The sequence below is a fragment of the Anser cygnoides genome, chromosome 3 (assembly GCF_040182565.1).
Source record: "Anser cygnoides isolate HZ-2024a breed goose chromosome 3, Taihu_goose_T2T_genome, whole genome shotgun sequence".
Lineage (NCBI taxonomy): Eukaryota > Metazoa > Chordata > Aves > Anseriformes > Anatidae > Anser > Anser cygnoides.
In genome coordinates, this window is record NC_089875.1 from 33,378,304 (window position 1) to 33,387,436 (window position 9,133).

The window sequence follows — 9,133 nt, forward strand, 5'->3', positions numbered from 1 at the left end:
TGCGAATGATAACAATGGCATTTCAGTGGTGGCTAATAGGCTTCCAAGCTTAATCTCTCTGGCTCTTACTGAGATAAAGAATAGATAATTCTTCCAGCTACAATGGTTACATAATAAAGTTTGTATTTGCTCCATGCTGATGAGCTATGAAGCCTGCTTTCACCCAGCAGCGCTTCAGAGGCCCCAGAGCTGGGGTGTTGCCAGCTCAGGATTTTACTGGATCTCTGATGTCTTGCAGGTCTGTCTCCTGGAGCCGGGTGATTACAAGGAATTAATGCCTTTGTTCTTTTCTTCTGTCTAAAAAAGCAAATCTCCAGCCAACTACTCATAGGGAAATAGGGACTGAGGCGAATTGAAATCATCCCTAAGTAGTCTATTTGAGCGTGCAACTTTTGGACAAAACTCACGACTTCAGGGCACTGTTTATTGATTTGAATACTGAGGACTGTCAGTTCTGGGTCTGGCACATCCACAGCAGGGGACGGAGCTATAAAATCATCAACCGGCTATGAAGCTCAGCAGAGAGCCTGAAGACTGGGCAGTGAGGATGACTTTCTAAGCACTGAGAACAGCTTCTCTGGATGGGATGAAAGCCTGTCAGTGAGTGGGGTAAATGGGAAGCTTGACCTGAAGATTTGGGGCTTCAAGCTGTCACATTTTAGCAGCCCAGATGCTGGGATGTCAGGACTTAGCAGTCCACCCAAGAACAGATTCAGTGTGTAGCTGAGCATCAGTGACACTTGCATTAGTCTTCAGTGGAAAGTATCCATGCAAATGCATCAAAGGAGGCTGGCTTCAAGAGGGAGAAACTCCTTGTAAATGAAGCGTGGGCAGACTGTTGGTTCAGGGCTGTGCCTGCCATGAGTGGAGCCCTCATTCCCTCAGACCTGCCCATCATAACATGGCACAGAGCAGCAACCTGTGAGGAAGGCACTGCATCGCTGGAATCGATGAGCGGCCCACAGTCACCTATTTCAGGAGTCACCCTTTGCTTCTTGAATTCTAACAAAAGAAAAAAAACATTCCTTTTTTTACCTCAGCTCAAGTCTTGCCTTTTTGCTCCCGAGCTGCCTGGCAGGAGGTCAGACTTTTCAGAGATGTTTCTTACAACCCTTTTGACCAGCCCTAAATATAAGGTCTAGAACATGATCTGTACAATGCTGGTGGTACACTCAGTGAGAAAGCTCCGGTTTTGAGGATAGGCAGGACGGCAAAGAAGAATATGCATCCCACTGCTAGAGAGTAATGTGATTTAGTGGACAAACAGCAATACATTATAGTTAGGTTTTACAGCTGCTAAATGTGTTAGTTCTTAAACAAACATCCAATGGGATTATAAGCCTTGCTTCTTTTGAAACATGGGGCTTCAGAGGAGAGCTATTTTCTTACAGCATCTAGCATTGTGTCTTCAGGCTGTGGGATATTATTTAAAAAATGTCAAAGCAGAGTTCATCCTTGATGTGTTAAGCCACATTCAGTTTTGATTTTCGCATTTTCTCCTGCACAGAATTCCCGTTTCTTTCCATTCTGCCCCTGGTATCCCAGCTGTTCACAGTTCCTTGGCTCCAGCTTTATGAAACGAAGCCAAGAAGCAGATTTCAGTGAAACCAAGAGAATTTGCAATTAGCTCCACCTTTCTTAGAGAAAATATTATGTCTGTGTCTTGAAGTACACTTTGTTGTAGCAGCATGGCATAGTTCCTGTAGTCATGCCTTATCGGTTTGTTGAGCCTGTACCTTTATACCAACAGTATCCCTACAGGTCTCCATGGAGGAAACAAAAGATGCTCATTATTTTCACAGCTGGGCTGTCCTGAACCTCTCTTTGAAAATCAAAGCAGTTCAATTATTCTTTTTATTCTTAATTTTTGTCACTTCTGCATTGATGGTTTTATCTGGGGAACAAGACGGTCACCAAAATACAGATCAGGGTTGGACTTTACTCAAGGTCTATTTCTAGCAAAATACTGAACCATTTTACCAGGCTTTGGCATATTTTTTGGTATCCCTTTGAAGAAAGATTCTTGTTTAGTTTCTTACCTTGCCAGTGTCATACCGAGTGGCCTTAACTCACCAAGACAGCAGGAAAACACCCCAGAAAATAGGATCATATCCTGCTGGGTTAACAATTCACATAATACACTGGAGGGTTTGGTAAGCAAAAGAAATTGTCTCAAGGGAAAAGGCATGCCCACAGGACCAGGAGAAGGGGAGAGAGAAAGAAATAGAAAGAGAGCAAGGAAGAAGGTCCCTTCCTTTCAGCAGAAGCAGCTGCCTTGCCTCAGCTGTCCCTGAACGAAACTCTGACTGTGCCCATGGTGGGGCAAGATCAGTAGCCCCTTCTAAACAAATGGTTTATTTTTTTAAAGTGGAAAAGCTATTTTAATTATTTCTGACATACTAGTAGAGGCAAACGGCAGTCCTCCCTGAAAACATCCCCTTCTTCTCTACTACTTCACCCTCCTTCCTTTTGCACAGTCATAGGCTGTTCCTTTTCACAGGTGGCATCTTAGAGAGGCTCTGAGCTCTGAGTTTAGAGCCAGCTTTCCATACACAACTGGAAAGACTTTTCTTCATTCTAATTGACCTGCAATTCTTTTTGGTATAAATGAAGAGGTGAAAAAAAAACCTTCTACTTCAATAAAACTCCACTTCCAGCTCTCTGTCCTCCAAGGTTTAAATTTATCATGTGTACTTTTCTCCTGCTCAGGCTTTTCCTCAACACTCCATGTTGTCTGTTACTGTGTATAAAAATGATCTGTGTTGACACAGGACTGAGTGGGCACTTTGTATTATCAGCTCCGGCATTTGCCCATGTCCTTTATTTCAAACAACCAAAGCGTATTTCACAGCGAGATGGTTTCTTGAAAGGTTTTCCACTGACAATTTGTCTAAAAAGAGGTGCTGGTAGAGAAGCAGAAAAGCTGGGTTTCTCCAGCCCACTCGGTGGAGTTATTGAGGAAATTGCTCAGAGCTTCGAGGCTGCTGCTACAGACCTAGGTGCGTGTTGTGCTCGCAGGGCTGCTGGTCCCGTTGGTTAATGGGATGGGAGCACCCCGCAGCCCGCCTGTGCCCACCAGCATTACTGGTCCTCGCCAGCTCACTTGGGCGCACAGAAAGCGTGGGTGTGCTTGCTGTGCGCTGCTCTCTCTTCCTTGGCAGCAGGCTATTTCTACTGCCGCTGGTTGAACTGTTTTTAATTATCCTCTTTGGACTTCTGTGCACAATAATCTGCAGTTAATTACAAACAATCAGAGAAATTGGTGTTCTAGGGAAGGAGAGAAGGGTGACAGAGAAGTGAGGACTGAAGCTGGAGCCGACTCCACTGAGAGACCCGGCTGGTGGTGGGTGCTGTTTGGACTGGGGGGGGCTCGATGGAAGAAGGACTACAGAGAAAGCCAAAGCATCTCTTCTTTCCTCCATCCCTGAAGCGCGTTCTGCAATTTGCTTCTGCAGCACCACCTCCACTGTGAGATAATACAGCTTGGTTTTGCAAGCATGATTGTTAGATCCCACTGCTCTGTTGGGAAAACAACCCGCTGGAGAATGGCAAATTAAAAGGCTCAAAAAAGTACTGGCTATGCTGCTGCTTTTCCCAGGGCTGCCCAGATGTCCCCAGCTGTCTCAGAGGAGGCCTGTCAGGGCTGTCAGGCTGGAGGTGAGCTCCGGGGAGGTGGAGGCTTCACAGAGGCAGCCCAGGCGCATGGCACAAGCCCAGGAGCATCAGACCCACGCAGGAGATAACTCCAGAGCTTAGGGCTGGTGTTTTACATCCCGCGCACACAGGCTGGCACCTTTTAAATTGCAAACTTGTTTACAATTTAATGCTAGCATTGGCGATGAAAGGGAATTAAGGGGATGCGCCTGTGGATTTCTTCTCATTTTCTGGTTGCCATAACCTTGGGTGGGGTCAGTAATTTTTCCATTACTAAGAGCGCGCTTTTGAAAGCGATTGTTGGTTGTGAAGGATGCTTGCTCGGTCCCCCGAGGGCAGGAGGGATGTGTCGCAGCCGTCCCTGGGCACCTGGGCACCGCCACGACCCCGGTGCGCGCAGCGGGCGCACGGCGCTGGGAGTGGAGCCGCAGCCGCTGCAGCGGGAGCCGAGGCTCCGAGCCGGGCCGGCAGGGGGCAGCGCTGCCCCGGGCAGCCGAGCCGGGCCGAGCCGGGCCGAGCCGTGTCCCGGGACTCGTCCCGGAGCTCCGCTTGGAGGTAATTTTTCCGTGGCTGCGCTCCAGGCACCCTAAATCGTGCCGCCGCTCCTGCCACGTACCCTCGTGGTGTTTTCCTCGGGGGTCTAAAATATTAATTAAAAAAAAAAAAAAAAAACTTTTGCAATGCACCACTATGTTAAACTTATAGTGCTGTAAATCGGCACCGTAAAACCGTAACTCAAGGGCTGGGTGTTAGACAAACCTGACGTGCTGCTGGGGGAACGGCAAAGATCTTAACAAATTGCATCATATACAAGTTTCTGCAATGAACATAAACCTTACCGTTTTGTACCCCTATTAGTTGGCTTTTACGGTACTTTCAGGGACAAAAAAATAAAAATGGCAAGGAATACAAACAAGCAAATCAATTCAGAAAAATAAAAGTTGACGTGAGCTTGCATCCAAAGAGTGAGTGACGGTTCAGCCTTTCTTGTTTGTTTGTCTGATTATTCGAAAAGGTTTGAGAAAGCTGGGTTAATTTAAAAATATTTTCCCTTCACTTTCTTATTTTCTTTTGCTTCCTGCATGTAGGTCAGGATGGGCACTGCTATATAAAGAAACATGGTAAAATTGGTTATTCTTTATTCTTTACATTGTTTTCAGTCTGTTCTTCAGATTTCTACCTCTCAAATGAAAATTATATTTTGATCCCGCTGCTTTTTATGGTTCACAGATGATCTCAAGGGGCTTATGTTCCCACCACACTCCCCGGAACAAACACTCGTCTGGTTTGTCCATTTTATTTTGACCTTCAAAGCACTGCCTTGCTCGTCTCCTCCTCACTAGAAGAACCCTGGCAAGAACCTTTGCAACCATAAATAGTCGTGTCATTATAAAGCAATAACACGGGCTGTAGCTCTCCCTCTCTGTGAGAGGTGGGCAAGGGTATGCAGCTTGTTAGTCTCCTTTTCTGTGTGAGGGAGCAGTTCATTTTGAAGTTTCATGCGACATCACAAATCAGGTCCTCTGGCAAAAGAGGGGAAGCAAACACTGAATATTCTGAGGCGAGTAACTACCCATAGTGAAGAAAATCCTTTCATGTGAGCACGGTGTAGGTAATGCAGTATTTATTTACCGCAAAGAAACCGTAAAGAGCACAGCATTGATTTCTTGGTTTTTATTTTTCAGGTCAGTTTCACGGGGCTTGGCCTGTTGGGAGGATTTTCTGAGAAACATCTGAATAGCTGATGGCTGAATAGCTTCAGCGCTGACCCCCTGACCTGAGGGAGGTTTGCTGCTCGCATTATTCCTGGAATGACACAGGGGCTCCGTCTGGAGTCAGGCCAGGACATTAAATGAAGCTGCTTTTGTGGCACTTCTGCTTCTGATGGCTGGAGGACAGACCTCCTACAGAGAGATGCTGTATGTCTCTGCAGCGTTTGACTTTGTTGACTACGACCCCCTGCTGGCCCTTGTTGAGGAGGGGGGTTGCAGGCTGATGGGAATGGTTTGGCGGGACATACCCAGTTCATGGTGATGCGATCATGCACCTCCACTGCTAACTGTGGTGCTGTCCCACAGGGATGTATGCTTTTCCTTTTTCTGCTGACCCACTTGGGCACAAAGTCATCAGGATGTGAGAAACACTGATGCAGTCCTAACCACTTCAAGAGCACAAGCTCACTGTGCCAAATCTTCCCCTCAAGTTTTAAGAGGATACATAGTCAAGTTCAAAGTCTGAGACCTTGAAAGCCGTAGTAGCCTGGATCAAAGCATCTAAAAAAGTCACTTTATCAACACCATCTGAATTATAAAAGGATCTCTCCACTTCCCACGGGAGCAAAAAGCAAGATGGGGAAAAGGTGGCTCTCTGATATCCTCACCAGGTGTTTTAAGCACTGGTCAGTGTCCATCTGAAGCATGCAAAAAATCTTCTCGCTTGGGACAGTTAGGATTTTCCTTGCAGAGCTGCCCAGCGTCTTCCGATTGCTTTGTACTTTACAAGAGCAGGGGATGTAAGTGCCTCTGAAAAATAGGTCCCTCATGACTAGAGCAAGGTACAGCAGTTTCACTAACTGCATTGAGACTTCAGGGCCTTCATGGGTTTCTACATCACACATGCTGGCCCCAAAGTAATGGCCCGATAGCATGGTTATTGATTCAGTATATAATCTTTGTCTCCACCCCATCTTTTTATGCCCCCCTGCCCCTTATGTAACTCTTATCTTCAATTATATGTATCTTTAAGCCATACACTTTCTAAATAGTGTTAAAATTATCAAGTGAATTCAGAATAAGGAGATGAAAAGAAGCCTTCTGTGATACTAGTAGGGCTGGCAGTACCGAGGGGAGAGACAATCCCCGGTATTCTTTGGTATTGAAGTTAATTGCAGGCATCGAGGGTTTAAAGACCTTGTGTTATTGATGGGGGTGTGTTAGCAACAGGAGGGATTGACTCTAACATTAAACTGGAATTTAGCATGTACAGTAGGCTGTCAAGAGAAAGAAATAAGAACAAAGGAGACTGTTATTATCTTTTATTATTATCTTTTAATACCCCCCCCCCATTTTCCTTCTGTATGCTCTTTCTCTCAGCCTTCTCTCTTTCAATAATTACAATAATCAACTTACAACGATAACAGAAATAATCTCCCGCAAGATAGCTAAACAAACCACATGTTATCTGTACTGAACTGTGCTCACTTACTGTAGGTATATCACTTATGGAAAAGCCAATAAAATTTTAATTAGAAAAGCACGTAGGTTGTCAGTTAAGATGCAAAAGGGTGTGCAAATAAATGTAAAGCGGTCCATAAATTGCTTAGTATTTGATAGAACAGGTAGGAGGGCAAACCCACCCCAAACAAAACAAAACCAAGCTAAACCCTCCGGGTTGGAGGAGCTCTATGTTGTTCTATACAGAGCACTAATTGCCAGGGAATTCAAAAGAAGGGGGAGGGGAAAATCCTCCCCTGAGCGACAATCACATCCACCCACCTCCACCAGTGCTGGTAGCAAGTGCTCAGAAGTTAATTAAAGATTTTGCATCTCACAACCGCAGCGCTGGATTGATAGCTCTGGAACCTGAGATAAACTAAAGCTCTCCCACACTGCATCACTAATACGCCTTCAACCTCACCCAGGAGGCACCACCTTGAGGGATTAGGTGTTTGGTTTGATCGGTGTATTCAGGGCCTGGCCTCTGCTAAGACTGAAGGAGGACGGATGGGTGCCAACTGGAAGGTGGGTGCTCATCTCACAGGAGCAGGTCTGTAGGTAATTACCTAGGCAGGAGTGACAGTGACTTGAGGAGACTCCAGTATCTCCATGCAAGTTGTTCTAAACACTCAGAGCATATCGCATAAAGGCTAATTGGCATAGAAACCACAAAAGAAAGAATTTCGGCACAAGCGCTGTGAATGTGAAACCGTTCAACAGCTGACCAAAGTGAAGGGTTTGCTGGAGTCAATTGCAATATGAAGAAAGTCTTCTACACCAGGCAGTGCCCCGAGTTTGCCTTGCTCCCTGTAGTCTTTATCTCTCGTGATTCTGGTGTGAGATCTGCCTCGGTCTGCTTCAGCTGTTACTTTGAAGACAGAAGCGCATATCCTTCACCCAGACTTTTCCTCCAAGCTCTGTTGCTGGAGGCTATCACTGGTAGGAAATTTCAGCAGTGATGGGAAGATCAGTATAGGTCAGTGGTTATGCTTTGCACAGTTCTCCCTCGGTGAGTGAGCAACTGCCTCCTGGGAGTGTATTCTAGTGCAGAGAGATCCCTTTGGATAACAGCACGATAAATGCATTTGTGGTGTGAGGACATCCTGAGACAACATCTGAAATTCCTTTGTCTTGATTGCTTCAGGTGTAATGGGTGGAAATTCCCTGCACAGACTGCCAGAGACTGCACTTTCACATGGAGAGAGGCAAGGCCATGAGGTGGAAGGACTGATTTCCTCAGGGAGCACATTGCAGTGGTACACCCGCTGTCATAGGACACTGCGTTTTGAAGCTATTATAAATAGATAATGCTTACATATTGCTCTTTACATTTACGGTGACCCACAGGCCATACCTAATTACACAATTGCAGCAGCCTTGCAAGGCAGGACAGTTAGGATCATTTTCCTTTAGAAACAAAATGGAGGCAATGGTATTAAAATGCATGACCAGGGTTAGAGATGAGGGGTCAGTGAGAAAGCCAAGGTTGAAACATCAGACTTACATATTCCCAGTCCTGTGCTTAACATGTGTCTCAGGCAAAGAAATTGATGTTAATGATGTACTAACCCCTTTCATCTGAAGATCTCAAAATGTTTTATGTCCTGATTTGCTTTCCCCATGCAGCTTTATTGTAGGCTTATGGTTGTCCAGAGGGGAAAAGTGCAGGCTTCTCTGTGCTGCGTGTGTATCCGTATGGCCTCCAGCTCCCCGCAGGGAGGAGGTGGCAGGGGTTAGTCACTGCTCTCACCGAGGAGGGAGCTGGGCAACTGCGACAAAGGAACGACGGGAGCCATCGAGGGAAGGTGGGCTGTAGGAAGGAGGCTGGGTATGGGTTGGGAGGATATAGCATGACAGGGGCTCGTGTGACAGCCTCTGGGCAGGGTTGGAGCTAGGCGGTGTGGTATGGGGTCATTAAGATGCAAAGGGTGTCTGGAGACATTTCAGGAGGGTCCGTGCAGGGAGGAGACTGCAGGACACAAGGTGGATAAAGCCCTCTTTGGGGAGAGCTAGATACAGAAGCTGGTTAAGGGGAAAATAAAAGATCATCCTTGTTTTCCTTCAGAAACAGCACTTTTGCCATCACAGTTCTGCCCTGGGCTCTGAAGGAGAGGTGGCTGGCTGGGTGGGCTGAGGCCAGCCCTGGGTCCCACAGGGCCAGCACAGAGGTGGCCTGGGGGCAGGTGCCACGAGGCCTGAGAGTCATGCAAGAACTGCCAAACCCAAAGTGTTTTTGACTTTCTTGCCATTGTAAACCACTCACA